This window comes from Eriocheir sinensis, chromosome 56 (genome assembly GCF_024679095.1).
Source record: "Eriocheir sinensis breed Jianghai 21 chromosome 56, ASM2467909v1, whole genome shotgun sequence".
Taxonomy (NCBI): Eukaryota; Metazoa; Arthropoda; class Malacostraca; order Decapoda; family Varunidae; genus Eriocheir; species Eriocheir sinensis.
In genome coordinates this window covers 3,564,245-3,580,883 of record NC_066564.1, presented here as the reverse complement: position 1 = coordinate 3,580,883, position 16,639 = coordinate 3,564,245, and the positions used below count along the sequence as shown (strand labels likewise).

At 43.7% G+C, this 16,639-nt stretch overlaps 1 protein-coding gene across 2 annotated transcripts in view; it reads right to left on the bottom strand.

The window, feature by feature from the left end:
* LOC126984168 (protein-L-histidine N-pros-methyltransferase-like) overlaps nucleotides 1–16,269 on the bottom strand; it is a 72,065-nt gene extending 55,796 nt beyond the window's left edge. Inside the window, exon 1 of one of the 2 annotated variants that reach the window (XM_050837580.1) lies at nucleotides 16,133–16,269. The gene's annotated coding sequence lies outside the window, so the exon portion shown is untranslated. Of the gene's footprint in view, nucleotides 1–16,119 lie in introns of both variants that reach the window. The other variant, XM_050837581.1, reaches the window with a different exon arrangement.
* Between the last annotated feature and the right edge of the window lie 370 nt (nucleotides 16,270–16,639).

The following is a 16,639-nucleotide window of genomic DNA, read 5'->3' as shown; positions in this document are numbered from 1 at the left end:
AAGCCCACCAATTCACTCGACGGAAGACAGGAAAGAAAGAAAAAGAATGAAGGAAAGATGGAATAAAAGAAGGTAAGGACTAGGAAAGGTTAGCGGCAAGTACCACCTATCCCTACCTAGTCTGTCCTCCAGTCAGCCCCATGCACAGCCCACCAGCCAGCCCACACTTCACAGCACAGGCGTAAAAGAACAGCCCCCACTTCCACTCTCTGCACACCGCGCCTCACCCCTCGCCGCCGCCGCCGCCGCCCAGAGTAATGCCTTTCAAAGTTTAAAATTTTCTAATCAAGATGTTTCACGGGAGGAAAAAGGAGCCCGAAATTAAACCCATAAAACTTGAGACGTCGCCTGTTTGATGAAGAAGTTATTAAAAGTTTTATTAAAAGTTACAATTACAACGTGGAGGAGGAGGAGGGGGAAGAGGAGGAGGATGGGTAGGAGGAGGGCAAGGGAAGATAGAAGTGAAAGATGAGACGAGAAAATTAAAGAAGTAGTAGTAGTAGTAGTAGTAGTAGTAGTAGTAGTAGTAGTAGTAAAAGTAGTAACTGTTGTTGTTGTTGTTGCTACCGTTATTGTTATTACTGTAAGGGTGGCAACAACAGTAACAGTCGTAGAAACAAATAAAATAAACAACAGAAGTAAACAGTATATATTATGACAACACGGAGATAGCAATAACAACCACAGCATGAACAACAACAACAACAACAACAGAACCGCCAGTCCACAAATAGACAGACAGGAGGTATAGATAGAAGAAGCCGAAGCGAACGAAGAGGAGGAGGAGGAGGAAGAGATAAAGACCCTCCCTCCCGCAGAACCAACTCCTGAAGGTGCGCAGCGACGTAATTCCCGCTATAAAACGCGGCAAATAATGACGTCTGCGGCGGGATCAATAGGGTCAGCTCGCGGCCTCAGCCTCAACATATGCCGGAGATCTTGCGCTTGTCTGATAAACTACAGCCAAAGATACGAGGCAACAGGAGGAGCAGGGAGGAGGGAGAGAGTGCGTGTGTGCGTGCGTGTGTGTGCTTTAAGGGGGCCAACTCTGAGGAGGCTGGCCCATGCAGGAGGAAGAGGAAGAGGAGGAGGTGGAGGGAGAGGAGTTCGGCTCTTAGGAGGGGCGCGCGGAGGTTAAGTTTGGCAGTCAGGCTCCGGGTACGTCATCTCCAGGGCAGTCTCATTACAGTTTCCGAGGAGTTTTATCATTATAGGTCCGGGGTGATCACCTTCATTAGGGTGCAAGAGAGGGTGCTGCTGCTCCCTCTCCCTCTCCCTCTCTCTCTCTCTCTCTCTCTCGCAGCCGTAGCCCGGAGCTCACAAAGTCGCAAATCATTTAAGAAACTGGTGACGCTCGACCCCCAACCAGCTACGCCATAAACTGTGGAAATCCTTCACCCGAGCCACAGGAAAGATGTTTCTCGCCTCTCGAAAATGGCGGAAGGAAGAGGTGCAAAGGGGGTAAAAGGGATGAAAAGGGGAGAATAAAGAAAAGGAGTATTATGAGAAAGAGAAGGAGAGATAGAGAGGAAGAGAGTGCGTGGCAAATGAATGGGGTGATCTGAATGAAAACGTGAAGAAAGAGAGCAAGAATGAAGGTAAGAGGAAGGGAAAGGAAAGAAGAAAGGTGAGTATGGGAGAAAATGTGTTTGTGTGTGAAAAGAGAATAGGAGTAGAAGAAGGAATTACAAAAAGAGGAAGAGAGAAGAGAGGCATGGTAAAATATATTAAGGAAGAGAAATCGGACAGAGAATGTTAATAGATGAATGGAAATAGTCATATATATTGATAAAAAAAAAGGAAATAAAAAGAAAGATAGAAATGAATAGAGGAAGCAAGAGGAGTCAAAGGTATGGAAGAGAGGAAAGTGGAAAGAATAAAGAAAGAGAGAAAAGAAAAGAATAAAAACAAAGAGAGAAAAGAAGCCGACGGGAGGGGAAGACAAGGAAGAGACGAGAAAAAATAAAGAAAGGTAAGGAGACGAAAAACAGGGAAAAGGGAAAAAATGAGAAAAAAAGAAAGGGAGGAGGTAAGAAAGAGGAATGAAAGCAAGAAAAAAAAGAAATACTTGGAAAAAAAGAAAAAAAATAACAGGAGAGAGAGAGAGAGAGAGAGAGAGAGAGAGAGAGAGAGAGAGAGAGAGAGAGAGAGAGAGAGAGAGAGAGAGAGAGAGAGAGCAGGGACATTCTCATAAAGGGAAGCAGAAATATTATCGGTCACGTGACGAGCTTCAAATGTGGACGAGGAAGAGGAGAAAGAAGAGGAGGAGGAGGAGGAGGAGGAGGAGGAGGAGGAGGAGGAGGAGGAAGAGGCGTTTTACAGGTCTATCACAAATTCATACACGAGCAAATTATTATTATTATTATTATTATTATTATTATTATTATTATTATTATTATTATTATTATTATTATTATTATTATTATTATTATTATTATCATGATCATTATTACTGTTACTACCCTCCGCCAAGTGTCTCTCGGCTGCTATAAAGGGCAGGTAAGAGGCGTGTTGATTAGCCTGACAAAGACCTTTTCAGGATATCTTAATTAGAAAACTTTCTCTCTCTCTCTCTCTCTCAAAGAAAAAAAAAAGATTACTATAGGAAAACAATATTACAACTAACGACAATAACAAAAAAAACTACAATAAGTGTGCGTGTGTGTGTGTGTGTGTGTGTGTGTATGTGAGAGATAAACAGACTGATAGATAAAGAGAAAATAGAGAGAAATAAATAAAGAGAGAAGAGAGAGAGAGAGAGAGAGAGGGGGGAGGCGCAGAAGAGGAGAGATCGTCAACAACACAACAGGAAAACGTATCTTATTTAAACCTGAAGGAGAAAAAAATAAGGAGTCCATCAGAGGTGAGAGGACAGTACCCGGCAGGAGGCGATCAGGTGGGAGGGACGCAGTTTGTACCTCCCCTGCTCCCTCCTCCTCCTCCTCCTCCTCCTCCTCCTCCTCCTCTTCCTTTTCTTCCCTCCCTCATTCCTGCCATCTTCTGATCTTCATATTTAGCGTTTTTTCCTCCTGCTCCTCTTCTTTCTAATACATGCTCAGCTTTTTTTTCTTTTTCCTTCTTTTTCTTTTCTTTTTTCTAATTTTCATCCAAATCTGCAACCTCTCTCTCTCTCTCATTCATATTTCCCTCTGATTTTCTAGTTTATTTTTTTCTCCTGTTCCTTCTTTAGTCGTTTTTCTGTTCCTATTGACATCTTTTCCATCTTCCTCTTAATTTTTGTTCTACTTTATTTTTCTTCCTCTAGTTGTATTTTCTTTCCTAATGCTGTTTTTTCACCCTTCTCCTAATTTTTGTTCTGCTTTCTTTTTCTTCTTCTAGTTGTATTTTCTTTCCTAATGTCAGTTTTTTCGCCTCTTCTAATTTTTGTTCATTTTTATTTTTCTTCCTCCTTCTTCTCCTATGTCTTTCCCTCTGCTTATATTAACGCTGATACTTCCGTTCTCCCTCCTTCTGATCTTCTGTTATCATTCTTTCTCTCCTCTCCTCCTCCAGTTCCCATTTCTACTTTCTTTATCATAACCTCTTAATTTCTCTTCCTTACCTAAATTTCCGACTAAATTTTTTTACATTAACTCAGACTTTATTTACTACGTTATCATTCTCATTTCTCTTCTTCTGTTCCTATTTCTACTTTCTTCATCTTAACCTCTTAATTTCTCTTCCTTTCCATAATTTTCCGACTTTCAAATCTTTTATATTAACTCAGACTTCAGTTATTGCGTTTTCCTGCTCATCTCTGTTCTTCCTTTTCTTCTTCCTGTTTTTATTTCTTCTTTATCTTTTCCTTTTAATTTCTCTTCGTTTCCTTAAATTTCCGACTCTCAAATTTTTTATATTAACTTACTTTATTTACTACGTTATTTTTCTCATCTCTCTTCTTCCTTTTCTTCTTCCTGTTTTTATTTCTTCTTTATCTTTTCCTCGTAATTTCTCTTCGTTTCCTTAAATTTCCGACTCTCAAATTCTTTATATTAACTTAGAATTTATTTACTACGATAATTTCCGACTCTCAAATTCATTATATTAACTTGGACTTTATTTACTACGATATCTTTCTCATCTCTCTTCTTCCTTTTCTTCTTCCTGTTCCCTCTACTCTCTTTTCTCTTCCTCTCTTCGACTTCCGCCCGGCAGCCGCTCCTTATTTTAACGTGACCTCCGTCCCACTTCCTTCCTCCTCCTCCTGCTCCTCTTCCTGTCATCCTTTTCCGTCTTTCCCTTCACTTCCGGCCGGCAACATCTGGTTCTCTCTTTCTCTTTCTCTCTTTCTTTGTTTCTTTCCCTACTCGTATTGACTCTCCGGGTAATTTATTTGATTTTTTTTTCTAGATAGTTATTTTTGGTTTTGATGTTAGTGTATTTATTAGGCTTTATTTTATTTTCAGTGTGTTATGACGTATTGTTTTTTTCTCGTTTCTTGTCTTTACTGTTTTATTTTTTGGGTAATGTTTACTTTTGTTCCTGTTTTATTTTGGTATTCACATTTTTTTATTTATTTTGTCGTTCCTATTTTCTGATTAAAGTGTTCTTAAAATCTGCTTTTGGAATTATCTTCATGGTATTAACGATAGAATTTTTTTTATGCTTGTCATTTCCCCGAATCTGACCTATCTTTCAACTAAAATCTCAGTAGTATTTTTTTTTAAGAAGTAATTTTTTTTAAGCTAACGTTTTTACAGTATCTGGTTATTTCTTTTCTTTATGATCTGGTTGACTTGTATATATATATTTTTGTGTGTGTTCTCTCGTGTTTCTTACTTCTTTTAAACTATTCTTTATTATTATTATTATTATTATTATTATTATTATTATTATTATTATTATTATTATTATTATTATTATTATTATTATTATTATTATTATTATTATTATTATTATTATTATTATTATTTATTTATTCTTTATTTGGCTTTTGACGTTTTAAATATTTTCAAACTACTTTTTTGCTATTTAAATGTATTTCTAGGTCTAAGCTTTGTAGGAAACCATTTTTATTACCCTTTCTCAGCCTAGTTATATTTAAATGGTAATGTATTTATTATTAACTCTTCTTACAGTATGGAATGTTATATACAGACATTACCTAAACCATCTATCATTATCATAACCATACAGCAATACCATATCCATCATTCATCTACATATCAACTACATATAACCATCAAACCATCATTATCTATTCATCCCTCTTTTTACTTTTCTTTCATTAAAGCATTCATCAATAACCAAACATGTCCCAATATTTTTTTTTTCAGCTGACACTAATCATATTTTCGAGGCTCACCTCTACTCTAATCCTTTCTCCCTTGCTATCTATCACTTATCTAGGATGGTAACGAAGACCTTGTGACTCTACTGTAGGACCTGTTTTTATCACCTTCTTATGGTATGGATGCAGTGAAGATGGAGGCTGAGCTGGAGGAGGAGGTGAGGGAGGAGCGAGAGGAGGAGGTGGAGTAATGAAATGGATGCTTACTTTCTTCTGTGATTAAACAAACGAGCGATTTTGTCTCTTATTAACGAGGACGATCGATAGGATTAAGTAAGGACGTTCAGATCAGATCATATGTAGTACCGGGATATGCCTTTGCAGCGGCTCCCGGATTTCCTTTTCCCTCAATGTCAATGTTCTCATACTTTAACTCTTATTTTCTTCTTCAATATTGACTCTTCTTTTTCTTTCTCTCCTTTTTCTTTTCCCATTTTTTCCATCTTTCTTACGTTCTTTCTCTCTCACTCGCACACTCACACACACGTACACGCACACACTCTCTCTCTCGCCGCCAGTCTCCAGGATAAACGAGCTACATACCGCTATCTGCCGCAGGTCATTAGCGCATAAAGAGCGGCGCGGACGAGGAGGACGTGTCGGGGCGAGAATGGGCGCGTCGCGGGGCTGCAACCATCACCATTACCCGTCACAACAGCGGACAAAGACGCGCCCACAAGCCATAAATAAGGCCGCGGCAGTCCGTCACAGGGTAATGAGCTTTCTTTGAGCCTCGAGATAGCGAGAAGTATAATGGCGGCGGCAAGAGAGCGCTAAGCCACGGCCGTCATTAAATACGCCGGGCATGTAGTGAGGGAATGCGCCCATCGATTTTATCCCGCGAGGAGCCGAGCGCCGCCCCGCCATCAGCTCTCCGAAGTAATGGCCATTTAGAGTGGGTAGCGCGGCCATAAAGGGGTGTATGCAGATTGGCATGTGCCTATTCAAATTAGCGGTGGACCCTTCATAACAGGGGCACGCCCGAGGCCCGTGGGCATGGCGGGCACGTGGTGACAGCGGGGGATAATCTGCATATCCTACCCTTGCCCTCTTGATGCGTCCCGCCCCGCCCTGCCACCCGCCCTGCTGTCTGGTTCCCCTTCATGCCACTCTTTCCTTCACTCAGCACAACGTAACACATCCACTCAGCCAGTCAGCGATCCAGTCAGTTAACGAGCCAGTCACCCAGGTACCCAGTCAGTCAGCCAGGCACCCAGTCACTCAGCTAACCAGACAGACAGACCGACAGACCTCAAGCCCCACTGCAACCCCCTCTCAATGGCAGGCTTAGAATGGGGTGTTTTATTGGCCACGGGATGATAACAGTGATATGATGATGATGTGGTGGTGGTGGTGGGAGGCTTTGTTGGTGGTGTTGGTGGTGGTGATAGTGATGGTGTTGTTACTATTACTATCGATGGTGAGAAAGAAGAAGAGAGTAAGCAGTAGGAAGAGAAAGGATGCATAGATGAAAGGAAAGGAGAGGTGAGGGATGGATTTGAGAGGGTGGAGAGAGGAAGGGAGGGAATAGAGAGAAGAGGGAGGAGGAGAGGGGAACGGGAGAGAGAGAGGGGAGAGAATGAAGATGCCACAGTCTCGTTGCCTCAAGCGATGGGGTAGAATTCATGACAGCTGGAGACACACACACACACACACACACACACACACACACACACACACAGACACGGAAGAGAGGGTTGGAGAGAGAAAGAGGAGGAGATAAATAGAGATAGAAGGAATGGAGAAAAGAAAGAAGAAAATGAGGAAGCGAAACTAAATGAAACGAATGTAGAAGAAAAAAAAAATAACTCGATCTTCCTCTTGAAAAAAAAATAGCGAAAAAAAGAAAGAAAAGGAAAAAGCAAACCAAAACGAGCCCAGCAGAGGAAAAAAAAAGAAGAGACGAAAAGAGAGAGAAAAAAAGAGAAAAATAAAGATTAAAAAAAGAAAAAAAATATTAGCATACACCTTGTGAGGCATTTTTTTCCCTAGCATGTTTCAGCGTCATCGTATGCCCCTTTGTCCCTTAACCAAGACCTTCTATTTGCATACTGACACCCGTTCACCCCTCCCCCTCCCCCTGCCTCTCCCCCTTTCCCTCCTCCTCCTCCTCTCTCTCTACACTCGAGCTAATAAGGTGAGGAAGCTGGGCACGCGTAAGGGCGGGGAAGAGGAGGAGGAAGAAGAGTAGGAAGAGGAGGAGGAGGTAAGGGAGAGAGAGAAGGGTGGAGAGAGAGGGAAAGAGAGAAAGTGAGGGAGAGAAAGAGATAACTAACTATAAGGCTGTGATAAACGATAGACACAGAGAGGGAAAAGGAGGGAAAATAAAGATAAATAAAGGAAAGAAAGAATAGAGAAACAAGAACAGAACAGGAAAAAAAAACAAAGAAAAAAACACCTATAAAACAGCAAACGAAATGGAACAAAAACAACAACTGAGTTCACACACACACACACACACACACGCACACACACACACACACACACACACACACACACACACACACACACACATTCTATTGGCCATAAAACGAAACACGACCTCTTGACAGACACATTCGGGCGACGTAATGACTGATAACACGCATCTAAAATTAATTACGTACTGAGCGAGAGAGAGAGAGAGAGAGAGAGAGAGAGAGAGAGAGAGAGAGAGAGAGAGAGAGAGAGAGAGAGAGAGAGAGAGAGAGAGAGAGAGAGAGCTGACTTCCCTTCCCTTCCCTTCTCTTCCCTTCTACCACACTGCCTCTCTCTCTTTCTCCCCTTTTTCTCTCCCCTTTTCTCTTCCAAGCCTTCTCTCTCTCTCCCTCCGTCTCCTCCTCCTCCTCCTTCTCCCTCACCCCCCCACATTAGCCACCCCTCTCGTCCCTCCCCCCCCTACACGCATACACACTCCCCCCTCCTTTCCCCTCCCCCTCCCGTTCTCCCTCCCTTCACCCCATCCACATTTTTTTCCTCCCCGTGTCTAATTTGCATACCTGAGTGGCGAAGGCGATCAATAAACGGCTGCATTGTTACGGCTAATCCCCCCTTCGAAACCCCCTCGCCTTCTCTCTCTCTCTCTCTCTCTCTCTCTCTCTCTCTCTCTCTCTCTCTCTCTCTCTCTCTCTCTCTCTCTCTCTCTCTCTCTCTCTTATATCAGTGAATCACGAAACTGCATGTGACTGAAAGGGTGAAAGAAAGAGAGAGAGAGAAGGACATAGACACAGAGGGAGGGAGAGAAGGAAAGGGAGAGAGGGAGAGGAAGGGAAACAAGGCTTGAAAGGGAGAGGAAGAAGGGAGATGAGGGAGGCTGCACTCTGGACCTGGCAGGGGAAGTGTGGCAGGGTGCTAGGAGACGAGAAGGAAGGGCTTGACAGGGTAGGTGAAGGAGAGAGGGAGAGAGAGGGAGAGAGGGAGAGAAGTAACAAAAAAAAGGGTGATGGAGATTGGCAGGGTACGAGGGAAAAAAAGGGTGATGGAAGGAAACTTAGCAAGGGTGTATTACGTGGAGGAAGACAGGGAGGAGAGGAGAGGGAGGAAGGGAGAGAAGAGAGGAGGAAGAGGAAGAAGGGAGGATAAGTGTGGGAGATAAAGAGGAGTGAGGGAAGTGAAGTGTATAGGGAGGTAGATTGGCAGGGTGAAGGGAAAGGAGACAAGTAGGAAAGGGAGGAGAGGAGAAAGGAATGGAATATGAGGGAAGGGAGGAGAGAAAGGAAGGGAATGGAAGGGAAAGAAAGAGAAAGGGATGGGAGAGGGAAGAAAAAGAAGGGAACGGAAGGAATGAAATGGAATGGAAGGGAGGAGAAGGGAAGGAAATGGAAGAGAACGGAGGGGAAAGAAAGGGAAAGGGTGGAAAAGAGGAGGGAAGGGAATGGAAGTGAAGGGAAGGGAAGGGGAGGGAAGGGAAGGAAGGTTAGGAAGTAGGAAAGGAAAGGAGAGAGATGTGAAGGGTAGAGAAGGGTAGAGAAGGGAATGGAAATGAAGGGAAGGGAAGGGGAGGGAAGGGAAGGAACGATAGAAAATAGGAAGGGGAAGGAGAGAGATGTGAAGGGTAGAGAAGGGGATGGAAGGGAATGGAAATGAAGGGAAGGAGAGAGAAGGGAAGGAACGATAGAAAATAGGAAGGGGAAGGAGAGAGATATGAAGGGTGGAGAAGGGGATGGAAGGGAAGGGAAGGGAAGGGAAGGGGAAAAAAACGGGAGGGGAGGAAGGGGAAGGGAGGGAAGGGAAGGGAAGGGAGGCTGCAGCGGGTCGGGATTATAATGGTGAGAAAAGTAATATATTAAAATCCTTCAACAAAAAAACTTGGACCCAACTCACGCTTGACGGACTCCAGGTGTGTTGGGGGGGAGGGGGGAGGGGGGAGGGGAGAATGCAGGCGAAGGATCTCCCCCCCTCCTCCCCTCCCCTCCTCCCTTCCCTCTGTTCCATCCCCAGCCTCCAGTTCTTTCCTTTTTTTCCTCCTCTTTTTTTTGGTATTGTGTCTTTCCGTCTGCTATCCTATACCTCTTCTCTCTCTCTCTCTCTCTCTCTCTCTCTCTCTCTCTCTCTCTCTCTCTCTCTCTCTCTCTCTCTCTCTCTCTCTCTCTCTCTCTCTCGCATCCTTTACCGAGTTGCTTTCAGTTTCCTTTCCTTTCTCTTCTTCTCTTCCTCATCTTCCTCCTTTCATCGTTCATTCCTTTCCTCTCCCTTTCTCTCTCCACTCTCCTTTCTGACTCTCAATTCATCCTTAATTTTCTTTTTTTCCTCTTTGATCCAGCCGTTTTATCTTCTTTTTTTTTACCCTCTTTCTCTTTTTTTCTGTCTTCTTATATTGTTTTTTCCTCTTTTTCACTCTCGTCGTTATTCTTCCACGGCCGTTTTTCTTCTTTTTCCTCCCTTCCTTTCCTACCTTTTATCTATTATTTCCTTTATTCCCATTTTATTCCCTCCCTTCTCCCTATTATATTGCGCTTGTCCATTCCCAGTCTTCCTTTTCCTCCTCTGTTCCTTTCTCTAACTCTCTCTATCTTTCTCTATCTCCCTCTCTCTATCTCTAACATGAAAATAATCTAATAGGAAAAAGAAGAAAATAGCGAAAATCAACACGCATATACCTTAAAGAAAGAAGTAAGAAAACACTATTACTGTCTTCACCATTACCATCATCATCATTACCATCTACACTATCACCATCTACTCTACCCATCTACAATACTTGCCTTTCTTCCCTTCATCCATCCCCTTCCTCTACATCCTTTCCCTATCATCCTTTCATTCTCTCTTTGTATCAAATCACGAACCTGCACCAGAAGAAGAAGAAGGAGGGGAAAGAGAGGAGGGAAAGAGAAGGGGAGGAGGAGTAGGAGGAGGAAGAGTAGTAGTAGTAGTAGTAGTAGTAGTAGGAGGAGGAGGAGGAGGAGGAGGAGGAGGAGGAGGAGGAGGAGGTGTTATGTCCGGGACTTGTATTTTTCTAGTATTCTTCTCTTCTATCACATCACGTAACTGCAGTATAAGAAGAGGAAGGGGAATGAGAAGAGGGGAAGAGAAGAGGATGGGAAGGGGAGGAGGAGGAGGAGGAGGAGGAGGAGGAGGCGGTTCTTGTGTGCGGGACTGGTATTCTTCTTCCCCCTCTGCGGGCGCCCCTCATCTTTTTTTTCCCCCTTAAGCATGTGGCTATTTGCATACGGGAGGGCGGGTAGTGGGCACGCCGCCTCCACACGCTGGGCACCGCCACGCACACGAGCCAGTTTGCATATTAAAGCAGGCGATGGAAGGGACACGCGCCCTCCCTCACTCCTCCCTCCCCTTCTCCATGTCTCTCCCTGTCTCTCTCACTTGCTTATTTTGTGGTGTTTTCTCTCCCTCTCTCTGTGTCTCGCTCTCTCTCTCGCTCTCTCGTTCTTTCTTCCAGCTTTTCCTCTTTCTCTCTTCTGCTGTTGCTCTCTCTCTCTCTCTCTCTCTCTCTCTCTCTCTCTCTCTCTCTCTCTCTCATTCCACAGGCCTCATCCTTCACGCCTCACTCTCCTCCTCCTCCTCCTCATCTCCGTGCGCCTCCTCCTCCTCCTCCTCCTCCTTCTTCTCCATTCCATATTCATCTCGAGCTATCCACCTCCCTCTCTCCCTCCTTCCCTTCCTCCCTTCCTAGCATCCACCTCCGTTCCTTCAGTTTCTTCCATCTCTCCTTTCGTTATTAACCTTCCTCTTTTTTCCTTTCTACTCTCGTTTATTCCTTCCTGTCATCCACCTTTCTTTATGTCATCCAGATTTCTTTTAATTTGTCTACTTTTTTTTCTGTTATCCATTTTCTTCTTCTGTGTTATCTATTCGACATGCTTGGTTTCTTCTCTCTTCTCTCTCTTTCTCTCCCTTCGTATCTCTCTCTCTCTCTCTCTCTCTCTCTCTCTCTCTCTCTCTCTCTCTCTCTCTCTCTTCATTTATCAATATTCCTTTCATTCCTTCCTTCTTTCCTTCTTTCGTTCCTTCCTTCCTTTCCTTTCGCCTTCCTTTCTTCCTCCTTCCTTGTTTCCGTTCTTCATTCCTTCCTTCCTTCGTTCATTTCCTCCTTCCTACCTCTCTTTCCTTCCTACCTACCTACCTACCTTCCTTCCTTCCTTCCCTCGCTTCTTCCACCTCCCGTATCATTCTCTATCTCCTTCCCTACCATCCACTTTCCATCCCAACTTTGGTATCAGAGACATGGTAAGGGTGGATTGGACGCCGCTACTAATTTCTGCTGACTCCTGGTATGCCGCGGGAGAGAGAGAGAGGGAGTGAGGGAGTGAGGGAGAGAGGGAGAGAGGAAGAGAGTGAGGAAGATGTGACAGGAATACATGATTGGGTGGATGATGTGTGTGATGAGAGGGACACTATAGGGCCAAAAAGGTAGGGTATGAGGAAGATAGATAATACAGATAGATACAAGATAGATAGATAGATACATAGATGATTCGGGTGAGAAGTGAAAGTATTTAAAACCTAAAGAAGAAGCCGATGTTTTGTTTGCATAAAATAGAAAAAAAGGAAAATATAATAGAAGGAAACAAGGAGGAAGATAAGGGATAGGATAAGGGTGATAAAAAGAGAGGAAAGAAGAGAAGAAGAAAGTAGCGGTTAGAGAAAGGGAGGAAGAAGGATGAGGATAATAACCTAAGGAGAGAGAAGAGGAGAGGATAGAAGAGAAGAAGAAAGAAGAGATGAAGAAAAAAAGGAGAATTAGTAGATGAGGGTAATGAATAAAGAGAGCAGAAGAGGCATGGAGGAGAAAATGAAGATGGTGATGAGATTATTATTATTATTATTATTATTATTATTATTATTATTATTATTATTATTATTATTATTATTATTGTTATTATTATCATTATTATTAGTGATATGGAAAAAGGCAACGACGCAGAAGCTAAGAGACACAGGAGGAGGAGGAAGAGGAGGAAGAGGAAGAGGAAGAGGAAGAGGAAGAGGAGGAGGAGGACAAAGGCGTCCCATCTTTCCACTTCATTATGACGAGTGATGAATGGCGGGGCGAATTTATACAAGCCGCCACCCCCTGCGCCCCCCCCCTCCCCCCTCCACCTCCCCCTCCCCTTTTATTCACCTTCATTCATCGTCTCATTGCCCATTCACGGAGGGAGGAGACATGGCCGGCCTGGCGCGACCTTATTCATCCATCATTCATCATTCAGAGGGACGAGTGACTTCATTACATCCTAATTAACTTTTCCCCTCAAAAGGCCGCGACGGGAGGGAGGGAAGGGGAGGGTATGGAGGGAAGGGGGAGGGTATGGAGGGAAGGGGGAGGGTATGGAGGGAGTCAAAAGGTATGGGCGTGGCTGATGGTGATGTATTTCTGATTTATATTTCTTTAATTTGGTTCTCTCTCTCTCTCTCTCTCTCTCTCTCTCTCTCTCTCTCTCTCTCTCTCTCTCTCTCTCTCTCTCGGCTTTTTTTTTTTCTCCATAACAGACCTTAAGTATTCCTTTCCTATGTCTTCTTCTTCTTCTTCTTCTTCTCCCTCATTATTATTATTATTATTATTATTATTATTATTATTATTATTATTATTATTATTATTATTATTATTACTATTATTATTATTGTCATTCTTATTGTTTTCTCTTTTACACGAATACTTTTTTTTTTTTTTTGCCCATAAGACACTCAGTTTATGGATCTACTCTCTTATTATCATCCTTATTTATCTTGTTTTCTCTCTTCTTCACCTTTCGACTCTTATTCCTCCTGTTTATCCTTATTTCTCTTATTGTTTTCTCTTATTCAAGCTTCGATTCCTATTCCTTATGCTTCAAGTCCCCGTTTCTGGCTTCACACGCGAGTCTTCGGGGAACCTGGAGATTACAGTGAAGGTGAGAGATGCTGATTCTGGTAAAGCTTATTGTGGGGCCGCCAGGGAGGGAACACGTACGGGACGGGAGAGAAAAACCGGAATAATACGCGTTTGTGGTGGAGGAGGTGGTGGGAGGGAGAGGGGTAGAGGGCGAAGAGAAGAGAAGGGAAGGGAGGGAGGGAAAGGGTAGGGAAGGGAAGGGAAGAGAAGAGAAGAGAAGAGAAGAGAAGAGAGAGAGAGAGAGAGAGAGAGAGAGAGAGAGAGAGAGAGAGAGAGAGATCAAACATAACAGAAATAGAATACCCCCCACAAAAACAACAACGATAGAAACAACAACAAGAACAAGAGGAAATATGAACAATAACAACCGCAAAAAAAAAGTAAAGAAGAAAAAAAATGAAAAAAATTAATAACAAGATAAAAAAAAGTTAAATGGGATAATAAAGAAAAAAAAGATTAATGAAAGAATAGGATGAAAAAGGAAAGAAAAAAAATCATTAAAGAAGAAAAAAAGAACTTCAAAGCGACAATCAGGAAGTAAATAATAATAAAGAAATAAAAAGTTAGGGAGGAGGAGGCACGACAGGGGGATAAAGGAGGGGGGGGGGGGCAAAAGGAGGTTCTGGGAGTGAAGGGGAATCGAACACCTTGAAAAACAGGATCGAAGTGCAAGACGCTGAGCCACTTGAGTCTTGTTGACGTGTGGAAGAGAAGCCTGGGCGGGATTACCACCTTGAGGAACCCTTCGTGTGTGTGTGTGTGTGTGTGTGTGTGTGTGTGTGTGTGTGTGTGTGTGTGTGTGTGTGTGTGTGTGTGTGTGTGTGTGTGTGTGTGTGTGTGTGTTTGGGGGTGTCTGAGGAGGAGGAGGAGGAGGAGGAGGAGAGTTCAAGGAAATCAGAAAAAAATTATAAAAGTGGACGAAAGGAAGTTGTGTGGTAAAGATGGACGGAAGAGAAGCTGGAAGAGGAAGAGGAAGAAGAAGAAGAAGAAGGAGGAGGAAGAGGACGAGGAGGAGGAGGAGGAGGAGGAGGACGCTGCTGTACACACACGCGAAGGTAAAAATCTCCTGAATCCTCCATCAATCCACTTCTGAAGGCGACTGACAACGAGGGATCCCGCCGCGGAAGGAGCTTTATCTGATCGGGGGAGAAAAATAGCCGAGCCGAGGTGGACTCCAGTACGCGGCGACGAGGAGGAGGGGGAGGAGGAGGAGGAGGAGGAGGAGGAGGAGAGAGCAGAAAAAGAATGTGAAGAAGACGAAGGCGAAGACGAAGAAAAAGTGAAAAAAGAGCAAAAGAACAAGAATCAGAAGAGAAAGAGGAAGATGGAGTAGAAAAAGAGGAAAAGGAGGAGGAGGAGGAGGAGGAGGAGGAGGAGGAGAGAGCAGAATAAGAATAAGAATGTGAAGAAGACGAAGACGAAGAAGTGAAGAACAAAAAGAACAAGAACCAGAAGAGAAAGAGGAAGATGGAGTAGAAAAAGAGAGGAAGAGGAGGAGGTGGAGGAGGAGGAGGAGGAGGAGGTCATCTTTTTAACTCCTTTACATCACAGAACAACAAAAGGACATCTACTTAACGGCCTTGAAATACGTCACTCTGGGCGTCACACGAACTTCGCCTCAAGAGAGTGAGTGACGTTGCTGTTGATGTGTTGCTTCGCTTCTAAGAGCCATCAAGAACCGTCCTTTGCTTCAGTTCGAAACGCGGCGTGAGGCTTCGAAGCAATATATATAACGATGCCTTGTATGTTAGGGAAACTATGAAGATTACAAGGCTTTTTTTGTTGCTTTTCTTTGTTCTTCCGTAAACCGATTTTTCTTCTTTCTGTAAGTGGTATTTTTTGCTGTATATTCTTTTCTTTTTCCTTGAGCTGTCTCCTTTGCCGTTAAAAATAATAACACTAACTCTACCAATCAATGCTACCGAACACGAATTGAAGAACTGAGGAAAATAACTCTTGGCTTAACCTGTACTCCTCTTTCTCTTATACTTTCTCCTTCTAAAACGCCAGTCAGTCTTCTCTTATCTACTCTTTGCTTAATCTGTACTCTTCTTTCTCTTATACTTTCTCCTTCTAAAACGCCCGTCAGTCTCCTCTTATCTACTCTTTGCTTAACCTGTACTCCTCTTTCTCTTATACTTTCTCCTTCTAAAACGCCCGTCAGTCTCCTCTTATCTACTCTTTGCTTAACCTGTACTCTTCTTTCTCTTATACTTTCTCCTTCTAAAACGCCAGTCAAGTCTCCTCTCACCTATACCGTTTACCATGAAGAAGCGAATCCGGGTGTAGGAACTGAGCGAGACAACCCTTCTACAGCTCTTTGACTCACATTTACTCTCCATTCTTTTGTCTCCTTTTTCTAAACGCCAGAAGTCTTCTCTCACCTGCCCTGTTTACCTTGACGCGAATCGAGGTGTAAGAACTCAACCAGACAACCCCCTCAACTCTTTACTTCACAGATACTTTCAATTCTTTTTCCTCCTTCCTTCTCTCTCTAAATCGTCATTCAGTCTCCTCTCACCTGGCCTGTTTACCTTGACGCGAATCCGGGTGTCAGCGCGCTCCACCTTTCCACACATCTCACTAAAGTCCATCACCTTCGCTCCACTTCCCTCCGTCTTCACCTCCTCCACCGCTACCGCCGCGTCCGTGAGCCACTCCACAGCCAGTATGATCCGCTAGGGTACTGCGGTGGCCCCCTCAGCCTCAGGGGGTATTCACGGGGGACGGATCAAGAGGAGGAGAGGAAGGGGGATGAAAAAGGGAGGGTGTGGGGCGGGGTATGCAGACAGGCGGGTAGACGAAGGGGGCGTTGTGGGCGTTACTCTACCATTCTGTGACGTCATGTGCCCGAAGAAGGAGCTGCGTCATCATTAGGGAATATAAGGTAATTAAGACAGGTGGGTGATGAGGGTTACCTGCGCTCCGTTACACCTGAGTATACTAATTAAGGTGGGAAAAGAATGAAAAATGTATATTGGGTTGGTTTTCTTTGGTGTTTTAAGACATGATGGATGAAGAGAGAGAAAGACACGTAAAAA